Consider the following 17,055-nt stretch of genomic DNA (forward strand, 5'->3'; position numbering starts at 1 on the left):
GATTTAGGTTTGGGGCAAGAATCAGAAATTTGCATGAAGTGGCTTAGGAATATTAAGTGGAGATGTTGAGTAGAAAGAAATTTAAATATATGATTCTAGAACTCATAGGAGAAATAAGTAGAGGCATGACTTTGGGGATTATCAAGTGCTTCATGGTAATTAGTGTCATAAAGCTGATGCAATCACTTAAAGAATGACATGGCTAGAAAAAAGAAGAGGTTCTGGACACCAAGCCCTGAGGCCAGTGTGGTCAGGATGATAATGATGTTGATAGTGATGTGACAAAATCTAACATACATAGTGCTCTCGTACCAGGCACTAAGCACTTTAAATATCTTAGTTCATTTAATCCTCAAAACAATCTCATGAGTCAGATATTATTGTTCATCCTGCTTTTCAGATGAAGACAGTCAGAAGGGTTAAGTAACTTGCACAAGGACACACACAGTTAAGAAGACAAGGAGAAACCAATAAAGTAGACGGAGGAGAAGCAGCCAATGGAAAAGGAGGACAGCCAAGACAGAGTGATATCATGAGGCCAAGTGAAGAGAGTGATTCATAGAAGCAGGACAAATCTAGTGTCAAACGCTTTTAGGTCAAGTTAAAATAATTTAGAGGCATAGCTATTGGTGACCTTCCTAAGATCAGTTTTATTGCAAGGGAGTGATAAAAGCCTAATTGGAGTTGATTCAAGAAAAACTGGGAAGAACAAAATTGAGATAGAAAGTATGGAAAATCACTTTTAAGAAGCTTCTGCAGAGAGGGGTAAAAAAAAAAAAAGCAGTACATAAAGCTGGAAGGGGCATGTTTGCATATTGTCAAGCATGCCTAGATGGGTGGAAAATTTAGATAGCACTGGAAAGAAGGTAGAAAATTGAAGAGTGGTGTCATTTTAGAAGTAGATGGGTTGAAATAGATGTTATAATATGATTCAATAAAAGAGCTCACTATCTTATGCCCTATATTAATAATATGTAAAAACTAATTAATATCTTAGACCTTGTGCACAACTGGTCTCTGTTCTTCTGCTATGGATGTCTTGAATTATTACCATAAAGCTTACAAGGCAAAATAGCTAGAAAAAAATCTCCCCCAAAATATAATTGTGAAATTTAAAGAAATGTGTGTGTTTCTCCTTAACTTTAACACTAGCCAGACTTACTGTGTCATGCACATCAATTTTGAAACTTTTATAAACAAGCAGATGTGTATAATTTTAAAATAATTGGGAGTAATAAAAGTCTATATGTGTAATAATGACTTATTGATAATTTTTATGAGACCTTTAAAAAATATTTAACCCAGAAAAGTTAAGTTATTTAAATATGAAGCTATTGAAGCAAACAAACAAAAAGAGAAGCAGATGAGTTCAAGTGCAGATAATAAATGAAGATAAGGGTGGAAAATATTTATTCATTTAATGGTTAGGGAAGCAAGCATAATATAAGTATATAGGCAGATGGTTTGGTGCACTGGTAGATGTTCTCAGTTGGTCAGTTCTATTTTCTCAGTGGTCCAAGAAGAAATGCCATCAGTTGAGAATGAGGGGGAGAGATATTGTGGTGGTTTGAGATGTGTGAGGGAGGTATGAAATATTTATTTAAAATACTGAACAGCGAACTGACAAGGCAAATGTAGGGCAGCTGGATCACCCTAACAGTCTGCTTGAGGTTAGTGGTCATGAATTAAAGGAAAATTATTATTTGAAATTGTAGGAAGTGCTACAATTGAAGCTTTGCCAAGAAACCAAGATAAAATACATGCAGAAAACTGAAGTGTGAGGCCAGAACAAAATGTAAATTTTCAAAGTAAGTGGCCGTAATGTATGAGTGTTTTTGGTGGGACACATGTGACCTGCAGGAAGAAAAAAAGCACCAACTTGGAGAAATTTTACATCCTGCTCCTCAGGACCACCTGGAAATGGCAGTGAAGTTTCAACAGAGAGGCTTTAGGTATGGAGTGAACCAGAGGATGAGGAGAGAAAGACTCCGTTAAGGGGAGTTCTGTCCCAGTTACAAAAGCTGCAACCACAAGTCACATCCAGGGAGGTCATCTTTATAAAACAGATCCAAGAGACAGTCCTCTCTCTATCCTCTTTCCACGAAGAGCCGTGAGACTGGAAGACAACTTCATTGCCCAAGTTGAACTGGGTCTTTTCCTTTAGTTTTCTTTCTTTCAGGGATGGTTGAAGCAAGTATCATGTAGAAGCAGGAGAGGCAATGTTAACCAAGGAAAGAGAAGAGAAGGACCAGCTAACTTCTCTAGCTCTGTAAGCAGACTGCATGCAGGAATGCTTTTGGTGGAGAGAAGATTTGTCATGAAACAAATTTAGACTTTAATGACTTATTCATGAACTGAGACAGTGTTTATGAGGTACAGTAACCAAGGGTTCTCTGTCAGTAAACAGAAAACATCAGAGTCATGGAACTAAACCATCCTACCTCACTTCCATCACACACACACTTTTTTTTTGTTTGTTTTTAAACCAAGTTCATGGAGGGAATATTTTCTCTATACAATAAATATTAAAGTCATAGTGAAAAGTCAAAACAAGTCTATGCCTATTCAATATGTTAATTATGCTATTTTTCACATCTTTTATTTTCTTACTCTTCTATTAATATGAAAAGTGCTAATTTACACATATAAGATTACTGTGAAAAGTAAACATATATTGGTGGTTCTGTCAGTGCGTTCTGGATGTTCAAATCAAATGAACACTCAGAAATTGATACATTTTTTTAATAATACTTGACAGATACTATAGTGAAGGTGAAGGACCCATAGCATTAAACATGTGCTACGGTGAAGAACCCATCACACGAAAAAGCAGAGAGGTTTCATGTTTCAGTCTTCAGTTTTGTTGAACTCTGGAAAGTATGCCTTCCCATAATTACTGAAGTATTCTGATGTTTCAAAATATTATATGTAATGGTAAATTGATCTGGTCTTTAAGTGATAAAAATGAAACAGTGACAAAAGTAAATATCTGGTGGTTGAAATGTTTGCACCAAAGTTTGGATTTCTTTTTAAAAATTGTTAATATCTTAAACTCAACATTTAAAAAATTTAAATATTTTCACCCAAAGTGATAGTCACACACTTTATCACTAAGTTAGACCAATAGAACAAGGCACATGCAATCTTAGATATGGTCTATACTGACATGCTGGAGGCAAAAAAGGAAGTTCATGTCATTTGATCATAGTTACAATTCCCTATTTCCTTCAAAAGCACATTAAGATAATGAGTTGTAGCTTGGCCAAAAAGCAATTCTGGAAATAAAATTGTGTGGATTGGCCTTGGGATATATATATTTTATTTGCATACCTGTTTTTCTGCTATTATTGATCACAATGCATTATTTTCAATTTATATTCTGCCTCACAAAGTAATCAAAACCATTATATTTCCTGTCTCATGGATCCTCTTTGGCTCACAAAAAATGTTTCCTAATCCTTCTCCTTTACCTGGTATGTGTCAGGAACTGTTTCAGACTCTGCACACCTCTCATTTCACCCACATGCAAAGCAAATACCTGCCCCAGATATAAATGATGGCATTTGCTCATTCACTTTGTGCCACTGATAGTTTGTAATGTCCAGATGGTATCTTTTGATTTCAAAATTGCTAGTGCTTTATTCTGAGTTATCTCTAAGGAATCGCTTTGTCATTAACATTTCACAAGTTTCACAGTAAGAACATGACCTGAACCCACACAGGGTGTGCACTGATCCAAGGGGTGTCACTTTGAATCATACCTCTGGCATTTTCTTCTTTTCCATATAAGCAAAGATTTTCTTCTTTTTTTACTGAAAAATATTATTTAATTTTGTTCGGGGGAAAATAATCAAATACTTTCCTAGAAAAAAATGCTATGCTTCCTTCTGTAGTCATGCAAAAACATCAATGCCTTCATATTATTGCTTGAGAATAACATCTGCAGTCCAAAAAGATCCATTTTCCAGAAATTCATCATCATACTTGGTGTTTGTTTTTTTATACTGAAACCCCTTCAAAATAATATCACTGCACTCACAGATATACTTGTAGCAGCATATACTGAAATCCTGTTCAAGTTTGTCTAATTATGTCTTCTACTCTTCAGTATTTCTGTCTTTATTAATCTCTCCTATTTCCAAAAGTCATACTTAAGGCTTTTGTCCATTTTTTTTGAGAATTCTGGGCACACTGCACCACATAAGAACTGTGAATCTAACAAAAGTAAGCATTAACATGGAAGTACAAAAGACAATATATTGCCTGAAATGAACTATACCTTGCTAACTGAATTTCAAAGGGATTGAACTTCCCAAGGCAGGTCCTGAATGTATGTTCAGACTCTTAAAAAAATAAATGTGTTTATTTTAAGTATCTATCAAATTCTTTGAAAATATCACAAGTTTACATTTCAAATTTGTGAAATGCAAGTGAAGAAAATTGTTTCATTTCTTTTTTCCTGCATCTGTCCACCTTTAGTTCACATTCTGAAGACCATCAATCATCAGTGGACACACTCTGTGATGCACTAGTTTATAGCAAATACATATCTCTGAAGTTCTGTTTGTCCTTGTGAGGCTGTGTACATGCATGTGTGTACATATGCATTTGAGATATATACATAGAGGTGGATGGGTTAGTGTGTGTATAAGGAAAAGAGACCTAATATTTACAATAAAGAAATGTGTTTTAAATTAAAACTATATATATATAAGTAAATATTACTTTCTCATTAGTGAGAAAACTTCAAAGATGACTTCAAAGATTCCCACTCTGGAATGAGTTATGGAACTTAACACAAGCAGGTCAAACTGGCCATCTTGCCTGAACCACTAAGACATTATTTTAGGTTCAATAAAACAGGCTTAGAAAGCCATCAGGAAATCTTATAGTCTATGCTTTACATGTGTAGGTGTACACTAGCATATTTATAGAAGAAAATTATTCCTCCCTTCTTCCACTTTCATCTTTGTCCAGCCACTGCTGTCTCTCAGATTATTGTAAGAGCCTGCAAATTAGACTCTCTGCTTGTCTACAATATATTCTCAAAACAAAAGTCAGAGTTGCCCCATTAGAAAATAAATCAGATCACATTGCTTCTGCTTTTAAAACCTAAGCCCGTATAGGGTTTATATATACATATATATAAAATATATTACATATTTATTGTTAATATATATGTATCATATATGTGCATATGAATATGCTTATCATATGCAATGATATACATTATATACACACACATAATATATGTAAATACATAGAAGCTGCTCTTCTACTTCATCTCATCTCATTACGAACAGTTTTTCTGTTTACTCACTGTGTTCTAGCCACGTGAGGCTCCTAGAACATCCTGGGACTTCTATCTCAACACCTTTGCAATTTCGTTCATTTAATCTAGAATATTTGTCTGTCTATTTTTATGTGCTTTGCTTCATCATTTCCTTCAGGTATTAACTAAAAAGTCACCCTCACTGTATAATCTTTCTTAAGTACCCTGTTAAAATTTTTGTGTTCCCCTCTACCTCTGTATTCACTAGCTTTCTTGCTTGCTTTGTTTTACCCCATACAATTTACTTTCATCAAATACTACACATTTAAGTTATTTCTTTTTTGCCCATCTACCTTATTATCTGTCTTTTGCACTGATGTATCACCAAGATATGGATTTTTATTTGGCAAATAGTAAGCACTTAATATTTTTTGAATGAATAATGATGAAGGCAGGAGGAAGGATCTTGGAATGAGCCAGCTTAAATGAGTAGGAAGTAAACCACTCAAAAAGGCTGGAGATACATGGTGAAAATTAGAAGACAAAAAGAAGGTGCTTTTTTTCAAAGAGAATTCCAGACCAGATGGCAAGTTTCATAACTGAACTATACACATGAAGCATTTAACCTTGGGTACTTTCTCTTTGAACTATAAATATACGTCTTGCCAGTTTCACTGTCTTGTTTCACATGATGTAATTCCCTTTAGTTTTACACAAATAGTAAAATCAATAAACCCAAACTCTTGAGTGGTAGTCATTTGAAGGAAAACTCCCTGCCCACCTCCACAAAGCTCCACACAGAAAGGGCAGACCTGTGTCAGGGGAGAGTGTATGCCGGTATCTCCAGGCCATGAGTATTTAAGTGAATAGTGCCGACAGAAGTGCTTTGGAGTAGTGGTCAGCATCATAGCCTGGTAGCAGACAAAAGACGTGCATATGTGCGTGTGTTTTAAGTCACTTAAAACTTAAGTGTCTGGCTCTTTGCAACCATATGGACTGTATCCTGCCCATGCGATTCTTCAGGCAAGAATACTGCAGTGGTTTCCATGCCCTCCTCCAGAGAATCTTCCAGGCCCAGGGATCCCACCCGCATGTCTTGTCTCTTGCATTGGCCAGGTGGGTTCTTTACCTCTAGCGTCACCTGGCAATCCCCAAGTGAAAGTGTTAGTCACTTAGTCCTGTCCAACTCCTTGCAATCATTTCCTTCTCCAGGGGATCTTCCTTACCCAGGGATTGAACCAGGGTCTCCTGCATTGCAGGTGGATTCTTTACAGTCTGAGCCACAAGGGAAGTCCAAGACAAGATGATTCTCCCTCATTCCTAAGTAGACTAGTTGAAGGTGATCCTTGTGGGAAAGAGGAAAACTGATTCTTGGGATACAGGTAGGTGCAGAAACAGATCTTCAAAAAATAAAATCATTTGTTTTCTTAGTCTTTTAATTCTTGATATTGATTTCTTTTCATTCTTGATTCTTGGTACTCATTCTACAATTCCAGGCCACTCTTTATATTCAGCTCATACTTAGCACACACATTTATGGACCTCAATTCCCCAATCTACAATATAGGCACAAAAATTCTTATGCTTTAACCTATCTCAATTTATATGTCTTCCAATACTCTTGACTCCCTGGATTTTACATGATTCTCAGAGATTAATGAATCTAAATTTTAGTAATGGTTAAGAGTGGCTCTTCTTTCATCTGCTTGAAATTTACTAGGAATTCTAGTAAAAGACAATTAAGAGAGAAGAAGTTCTATAAAAGAAATGTTGTGATCTCTGCAGATTATTCTTTTTATTCTCTACACACAATTCCACAGCCAAGAAGAAAATATTTCCCCAAAGAAAGCCTGACTGATATGGGTATTTTATCCTCCTCCCTGATGTCTATATTTTCTAAGCCCATTTCATGTTTTAAGAAATGAGAAAAGGAAAAAAAAAAGTTTATGTTGGTTTGAAATAATGTGTGGGATTTTGTCATTTAGAAATGAAAACATCTTTAGTTCTTTCAAGGACTCTTTGCCTAACCTTTGTTCAATCCTAACTAGAAGAGCCCAGAGTCTGGACATTGCAAGCTTTGGAAATATTGTCTTGCTGGGTGAAGTCACACGATATTGCAAATGTTCCATCGGCGTGTTGTTTCTTTCCCTACAATAATTGCCTTTCTTTTAGATTTCAGTGTTTCCCTTTTGTGTTTACGATAACAGAGGGATGCTTTATTGCATTTCACCAGGCCGGTTGCCATGGTGATCAGCAGTTGCTGTATGCTGTAAAAATAACCCTCCTTCCTTGATAGATTTCACTTGAGTGAAAATAACCCTTAAAAATAGGTTGAAATTTACATACTAACTCTTCTAGCAGGTTCAAGGGGGGAAAAAGAATGAATTACATTGTGATTTGACAAGCTATTAGGCTAGGGGCTACTGAATGAGGTTTGAACAGTGAAGTTTGCTATAAACCAACGTGAAGTCCACCAAAATTCAGTGTGGGATCATCAAATTTCATTGGGTCTTTCTTCATTAGTGTTGTATGATGGCTAAAAATGCATGTAAGGGAAAATTAAAAATTCTGTGAGCATTACAGATTGTAAGAGCTGGGGACTCCGAGATACTACAGGTTGGTCTAGACCAGAACATCAGTTCTCAAGCTGTGCCCCAAAGGACACTGTTCCAGAAAATGTAAATAATAGTCTAGTCCAGACTATGTTAATAAAATGATCTGTGGTCAAATATATTTGAGAAACATAAACATACTGTACTTAAGACATAGTATCATGTCAATGTCTCTGAGATATTTTAATGCAAAATCCCACTTATTTATATTTAATAGACATTCCAACTTCATTTAAGCATGAATATTCTATTTATATCATTTATGAGAATTCTACTTTGGGAGGCCTTTTAGATCCTTTAAATTCCTTTATTGTATAGTTCTAAATAATTTCATGAAGATATTTTAGCAAACTAAAGGAACTTCTACTATCTAATTGTGTCATGTTTTTCCCAAGAGAAAGAAAAAAAAAAAAATGAAGACAAAAATCAGGGTAAGGGGTAGTGGTAGAGTTGGATAAACTGGATAATGATATAGAGGGAAATGTATAGATCATGGTGTAGTCTCATAGTAATGAACAGATAGTAGAGTAAAATGTGTTTCAAAACAAAATTAAGATTGATTTATGAACCTACTTTAGTCGTCTGAAGTATATTTGTTGTTGCTGTTCAGTCACTCAGTCGTCTCTTTGCAGCCGTGTCACTCCTTCAGTTCAGTTCACTCGCTCAGTCGTGTCCAACTCTTTGCAGTCCCACAAACTGCAGCATGCAAGCTTCCCTGTCCTTCACAATCTCCCAGAGCTTGCTCAAACTCATGTCCATCAAGTCAGTATGCTATCCAACCATCTCGTCCTTTGTCGTCCCCTTCTCCTCCTGCCTTCAGTATTTCCCAGCAGCAGGGTCTTTTCTAATGAGTTGGCTCTTCTCATCAGGTGGCCAAAGTACTGGAGCTTCACCTTAAGCATCTGTTTTTCCAATGAATATTCATGGTTGATTTCCTTTAGGATTGACTGGTTTGATCTTACTGTCTAAGGGACTCTCAAGAGTTTTCTCCAACACCACAGTTCAAAAACATAAATTCTTCAGGGTTCAGCCTTCTTTATGGTTCAATTCTCACATTCATACATGACTACTGGGAAAAACATGGCTTTGACTATATGGACCTCAGTGGGCATAGTAATGTCTCTGCTTTTTAATATGTTGTTTAGATTTGTCACAGATTTTATTCCAAGGAGCAAGCATCCTTTAATTTCATGTCTGCAGTCACCATCTACAGTGATTCTGGAGTTCAAGAAAATAAAATCTGTCACTCTTTCCATTGTTTCCCCTTCTATTTGTCATGAAGTGATGGGGCCATATGCCATGATTATAGTTTTTTGAATGTTGAGTTTGAAGCCAACTTTTTCACTCTCCTCTTTCACCTTCATCAAGAGACTCTTTAGTTCCTCTTCACTTTCTGCTGTAAGCATGGTGTCATCTGCATATCTAAGGTTATTGATATTTCTCCTGGCAACACTGATTACATCTTGTGCTTCAACAAGCCTGGCATTTGGCATGACTTACTCTACATATAAGTTAAATAAGCAGGAAGACAATATATAGTAGTCCTTTCCCAATTTGTAACCAGTCCATTGTCCTATGTCTGGTTCTAACTGTTGCTTCTTGACCTTCATATAGGTTTCTCAGAAGTCAGGTTAGAGGGTCTCGTATTTTCATCTCTTTAAGAATTTTCCAGTCTGTTGTGATCCGTAAAGTCAAAGGTTTTAGCATAGTCATTGAGGCAGAAGTAGATTTTTTTCTGGAATTCTCTTGCTTTTCCTATGATCCAACAGATGTCGACAATTTTGATCTCTAGTTCCTCAGCTTTTTCTAAATCAAGATTGAACATCTGGAAGTTCTCAGTTCACATACTGTTGAAGCTGAACTTGGAGAATTTTGAGCATTACTTTGCTAGCATGTGAAGTGAGTGCAGTTGAGCAGTACTTTGAACAGTTTTGGCATTGCCTTTCTTTGGGATTGTAATGAAAATACCTTTTCCAGTCCTACAGCCACTGTTGAGTTTTCCAATATTCTAGCATATTGAGTGCAGCACTTTAAGAACATCATCTTTTAGGATTTGAAATAGCTCACCTAGAATTCCATCATCCCCACTAGCTTTGTTTGTAATGATGATTCCTAAGATCCACTTGGATTCACACTCCAGGATGTCTGGTTCTAGGTGAGTGATCATGCCATTGTGGTTAACTGGGTCATTAAGATCTTTTTTGTCTGGTTCTTCTCTGTATTCTTGCCAACTCTTCTTAATATTTTCTGCTTCTATTAGGCCCATACTATTTCTATTCTTTATTGTACCCATCTTTTCATGAAATCTTCCCTTGGTTTCTCTAATTTTCTTGAAGAGATCGCTAGTCATTCTCATTCTGTTTTTTTCCCTCTATTTCTTTGCACTGGTCACTAAAAAAAAAGGCTTTCTTATCTCTCCTTGCTATACTTTGGAACTCTGCATTCAGATGGGTATATGTTTCCTTTTCTCCTTTGCCTTTCACTTCTCTTCTTTTCTCAACTATTTGTAAGGCATCCTCAGACAACCATTTTTCCTTGTTGTATTTCTTTTTTGGGGGGATGATTTTGATCACTGTCTCCTGTACATTATGAACCTCCTCCATCTGTTTATCAGATCTAATCCCTTGAATTGGTCACTTCCACTATATAATCATAAGGGATTTTATTTAGGTCATACCCAAATGGCCTAGTGGTTCCTACTTTCTTTAATTTAAGTCTTAATTTTGCAATAAGGAGTTCTTGATCTGAGCCATAGTCAGCCCCCAGTCTTGTTTTTGTTGACTGTATTGAGCCTCTCCATCTTTGGTTACAAAGAATATAATCAATTTGATTTTGGTATTGACCAGCTAATGACATCCATGTGTAGAGTAGTCTCTTGTGTTGTTGGAAGAGGATGTTTGCTCTGGTTAGTGTGTTCTCTTGGCAAAAACTCTGTTAGCCTTTACCAACATAAGACCATAAATAATTCTTTACAACATATGCCCAAAATAATTCTTGTTTTTTAAAAAAACTTTTAAAAGATTTTTATGTATACATACATTATAGCTGTATCTTCCTGTATGATATTGAACTCAGAGCTAATATGTTGTTTTTGCCTGATTATATTTCCAATCTGAGATCATACCCAGAATCATATGTCTGGGTATCATCATACCCAGATTATACCCAACAATCATATTATTATTAGATGTAACATATTTTTTCTAAGTATAAATTCAAGTCTAATGATATATTTTTTTCCTATTTACCTCCCAGAGATTTCTGGAGATGAATTGGTCACTCCTTGGGATATTAGCCAAACCCTTTAATCTAAGTAGATTGAAGTCTTCTTGTATGGCCAGCTTGTTCTTGCTTCTCAGTTTATTGATCTGATGATATTATTTTTTTACTAGCATGTCAAAAAATGTTCCCAACTACTTATTTACCTTGATCTCTTATCCTCACTCCTGACAGAAGTGGTCATAACCTAATGCTTTTTGTACCCCTGAAATTTTATCAGCTGTGATGAATTAAATGTTTTCATTCTATGTGTATCCAAAAATAGCAATAAATCATATTTTACATATTTACTTGTGTATATGAGTTCATGCCTAGCATATATTGAATTCAGTTCTCAGTGATCAGAAGAAGAGCTTTATTTCCCTTTAACTTTGACACCCTACCTCACATCATATGCAAGAATTAATTTGAGATGGATCATATAAAACTGTAAGAGGAAAACATAAGGGAATTCCTTTGCAATCTTAAATTAGGTAAAGATTTCTTAGGACATAAAAAGCAATAGACCCACAACTTAAAAATGAACAAATTGAAATCTGTCAAAATTTAAAAAGAAAATTAACTCTGTCAGAGGACATAATTAAGAAACCAAATAAGCAAGCCACAAATTGAGAAAACTGTTTGCAATATATGTATATGAAAATGGGCACATAACTAGAATATATTTTTTTAAAACCTACAAATCAATAATAAGATAAATAAGACAAACATCCTATTAAAAATTATCAAAAGGCTTGAACATATATTTCATGGCCAACATCATTATTAACCAAGATAAAACAAGGGAAAACCTTAGTGAAATACCATTCAGTACACCTTCAGTTCAGTTCAGTTCAGTCGCTCAGTCGTGTCCGACTCTTTAAGACCCCATGAATCGTAGCATGCCAGGACTCCCTGTCCATCACCAACTCCTGGAATTTACTCAAACTCATGCCCATTAAGTCGGTGATGCCATCCAGTCATTTCACCCTCTGTCATCCCCTTCTCCTCTTGCCCCCAATCCCTCCCAGCATCAGGGTCTTTTCCAATGAGTCAACTCATGGGGTGGGATACACATTAAAATGACTAAAATTAAAGAAAAAAACAAAACAAAAAACTACAACCCCGAATGTTGGCAAGGATATAAGAAAATTGGACCTCTTATTTACTGTTGGTGGGAATTTTAAATCACTTCCCATTTGGAAAAATCTTTAGCAGTTTCTTGTACAGTTGAACATATATCTAGCCTATGACTCAGTATCTCTACTGCCAAGAGAAATATAAATGTATGTACACAAAAATACTTGAAAAGGAATTTTCATATGAGGTATATTCTTTATAGTAAAAAGAACAGAAGTAACTTGTATATACATCATCTGCTGAAAGTTAAAGCATTTTGCTCTTTCTACATTTGAGCATTTTTTTTTTTCACTCAGTTGTGTCTGAATTTATGAACCCAAGGATTCCAAGATGCCAGGCTTCCCTGTCCTTCACTATCTTCCTGTTTGCACAAACTCATGTCCTTTGAGATGATGATGCCATCCAGCTAGCTCATCCTCTGTCGTCCCCTTCTGCTCCTGCCCTCAATCTTTCCCAGCCTCAGAGTCTTTTCCAATGAGTTAGCTCTTTGCCTCAAGTGACCAAAGTATTGGAGCTTCAGAATCAGTCCTTCCAATTAATGTTCAAGGTTGATTTTCTTTGAATTGACTGGCTGGATCTGCTTGCTGTCCAAGGGATTCTCAAGTCTTCCCCAGCACCACAATTCAAAAACATCAGTTCTTTGGTGCTCAGCCTTCTTTATGGTCCAACTCTCACATTTGTACATAACTACTGGAAAAACCACAGCTTTGACTATATGGACCTTTATCAGTAAAGTGATGTCTCTGCTTTTTAATATATTGGCTAGATTTATTCCCTTCCAAGGAGCAAGTGTCTTTTAATTTTGTGGCTGCAGTCACCATCCACCATGATTGTGGAGCCCAAGGATTTTGGAGCCAAGTCTGTCACTGTTTCCATTTCCTCTTTTCCACATCTATTTGCCATGAACTGATGGGTCTAGATGCCATGACCTAATTTTTTTGTATGTTGAGTTTAAGCCAGCTTTTTCAGTCTCCTCTTTCACCTTCATTATGAGGTTCTTTAGTTCCTCTTTGCTTTCTGCCATAAGGGTGGTGTCATCTATATATCTGCAGTTTTTTATATTTCTACTGGCAATCTGATTCCTGCTTGAGCTTCATTCAGCCTCGCATTTCACATGATGTACTCTGCATATGTTAAATAAGCAAGGTGACAATATGTAGCCTTGACATACTCCTTTCCCAGTTTTGAACCAGTCCATTGTTCCATGTCTGGTTCTTAACTGTTGCTTCTTGACATGCAATTGAGTATTACCCAGTAATAAAAAGAATTGGAATACTGATACAAATAATAGCACAAATGAATCAGAAACACATCAGGTTGAGTGAATGAAGCCAGGCATAAAATAATACATATCACATGGTTTAATTTATATAAAGTCATAGAATAGACAAAAGTAGTCTATCACAAGAGCAATCAGAAAGTGACTCTCTCTAAGAGATGAGGCATTGATAGGAAAAGAAAATTTCTGGAGGGATGAAAATGTTCTGTATTTTACTAGGGTGATTATATGATTATATGAACACATGCATTTATCCAAACTCATCAAACTGTAAGGACTTCCCTGTAGCTCAAACGTAAAGAATCTGCCTGTGATGCAGGAGACCAGGGTTCGATCCCTGGGTTGGGAAGATCCTCTGGAAAAGGGAAAGGCAATCCACTCCAGTATTCTTACCTGGAGAATTCCATGGGCAGAGAAGCCTAAGAGACCACAGTCCATGGGGTTGCAAAGAGTCAGACATGACTGAGCAATTAACACACACACATCAAACTATACACTTAAAATTGATGCTCTTCCCTCCTCATAAAGTGCATGCCTATTTTAAAATATTAAAGTAGAAATAAAGGGGAAACATTGCCTTGTTTTTTTAAATTTTTATGTTTCATTCAGTGATCTGGATTTCTTTCTCAGTGGTGCCCCTTCAGTTTCATGAAATACAGAGAGTGGAATAAATGAGTCCAAACAGGTGGTGTCTCCTTTGACCAATCAATAGGAGGAGAAAATCAGTAGCTTGAACTTTACAGGTGGCCATCATTTTGGAACCTGATGTTCATTTTTGAATGTTTGCCTTATTATCCCAGGAAAGAGGAAACAAGCAAAGCAGGAGGGCTTTTAATTCCCATTTCTGACTTTGTTCACCTGGTATGTTATATCTAAAGTACAGTACTGATGTGTCTTTTCCCTTTAATGTTCTTTCTTTTGGGGGAGATGGAGGGACTCTGAAAGAGGAATAGATACAGCCTAGAGTTTTTCCATGATATTCAAAGGAATAATTTGTCAAGATATGAAAATTGAAAACACTCACTTTACCTTTCATTTTCTAAATTTTATGTGGATTCAAATAAAAAATTCTATTGTTCTTTTCTCTTTTATTGGAACCAAGTATTTTGATTTTATTGAAGTATAATTGAGATATAACATTATATTAGTTCAAGGGTACTGCATAATGATTCAGTATTTGTATATATTGTGAAATGATCATCACAATAAGTCTAGTTAATATTCATCATCATACATAGTTACATTTTTATTGTGGTGAGAACTTTTAAGATGTATTCCCTTAGCAAGTTTCAAAAATGCATATGCTATTATTTTCTATTTTGAAAACTATAATGTGATCTTATATATAATCCATAGTCTTTGGTTTTTCCTTTTTTATTTAGAAATTTATTTTTAAAAGAGAATGAAATGATTCTGTCTAACCTTCTTGATGGCAAGGATTTGTCCATATTCATCTCTACAATGACCACACAAAGAGCAATGACTTATTAAAAGTAGACTTCCAATATATGCTGATTGAATGAATGCATGGATGGATAAAATGGATGTTTTAAAAGTGTCCTATATATTAGTAAAAAAAAAAAACAATGTTGTCATAATTCTAGTAATACCAGGGTTAGCATTGTATATCTGTAATTTTACAGAAATACTTTTCTTTATGATTCTCTCTAGAAGATTACTAGTGGATCTGTTCTTAGTATTTCCACTAGCATGAGGTATGCTAAACTAAAAATTATCCTTTGTTTTAGCTTTGTGTAAGTAAAATTTATTTATGTTCCTATCTGGAGTGAAGGTTAATAAATAAATGTTGATAAACCATTGACATGTGCTAAAAAAATTGGTCATCATTGCTGATTAGATTTTTAGAGGGAAAGGGTCATGGTAAAGAGCAATATTTTTAACTGAATGCATTTAGAGAAAGCTTATTTAAATGTGAATTTCAACTTAACATTTGGGGCTTTTACTTGCTCCCATCTCTTTACTATTTCCATTTGCTTCTTTTTGATTTTCCCTCCAGAAAGTAAGAGGAAAAACAGTATGACTTGTATTTTTGTACAGTGAGTACACTGTTTTTGTTTTGTTTTGTTTTGAGTAAAGATTCTATTTTGTACTTTAGATTGTGCTTGGAGAGAAACAAACCCTTTGTAATGAAAGGCAAAGACAGCACATTTAAGCATTTAATGCTTGCATCTTGATGATTTCATTATTGACTTCTATTAAGCTCTCTCTGGGCTAAGAACCAAACTCCCCTACAGCTCAACAAAGCTGCATTGCTGGATCTATTTGCTATTAAGTTTAAATCCTCATTTCTCCCCATGACACACTTATTGGCTTGGGATGACTTCCTCCTGGTCTTATGGAGACATCTGCAGATGCCACATTAAGCTTCCAACCCTCATTCTGTCTACTCCCTCCAACAGTACTTTGCTGAATTTCTTCACTCACTTATTCTTGTGTGTGTCTCTGTCTCTTCTTTCTTTCTCGCTCCTTTCTTCCCCCTCTCTCCTTCTCTGTGTATGTCCCTCCTCTCTACTATCTCACTCACTTCCCCACTGGCCATAGAGACCATTCTTAGTTCTGAAACTGAACCAAATTCTTCTTGCAAGGTGAGTGCAACCATCAGAGGTAAAATAATGAGATTATGATTAAAAAGTACACCTTGATAGTGGAGTATCCATCGACCTGTCATAGAAATCTTGTCTCTGTAGCTAGTCTTATCAATTTGACCTTTCTATTACTATCCCCAGTTCATGACTCGAAGTATATGTAACTCGGAGATGGAGTATGAGATACACAACTCTTTGGTATCAACAATATTTGGTACCATTTAATGTCCAGTGTCTCTTTTGTGGAATCCTTCTTAGCTTCCCAAGTGGTTTAGTGGTAAAAAAATCTGCCTGCCAATGCAGCAGCCACAGGAGATGGAGGTTTGATCTCTGGGTTAGGAAGATGTCTCGGAAAAGGGAAGGAGTATTCCAGTATTCTTGCCTGGTGGACTACAGTCCTTGGGGCCACAAAAGAGTCAGACACAACTGAGCATGGATGCACACAGCCTCCTTATAAAGTAAATTTTGTCTGGATCGAACCTTGTCATTTTTATTTTGACCTGTGTTTTAAGCTGACTCTAGCTACTCTAAAGTCTTCAATGTCAGGGGCTAACACAATAACAATTTACTTCTATTCAGGTAGCAATCAAAGAAGACATTTGTGGTCGACAATTGACTTTTTTCCACATTGGAGATTTGGGGATTCAGATGCCCAATACTGCAAATTTGCTACCCCTGCTCACTGAGGCTTGGGAATATTGTGCTTTCAGTTAGTAGATGAGGAAAGAAAATAACAAGACAGCTAAACTACTTCTCAATGTCCCCCACCCTGATGTAACATACGTCACTTCCTCTCGTGGTCATGAAAACGTGTCATGTGACCTTAGCCAGATGTAAGGAGAGCTGGGAAGTAGTGTTTCAATTGGGGCAGTTGTATGCCATTCACAA

The sequence above is a fragment of the Muntiacus reevesi genome, chromosome 1, assembly GCF_963930625.1.
Source record: "Muntiacus reevesi chromosome 1, mMunRee1.1, whole genome shotgun sequence".
Classification (NCBI taxonomy): Eukaryota; Metazoa; Chordata; class Mammalia; order Artiodactyla; family Cervidae; genus Muntiacus; species Muntiacus reevesi.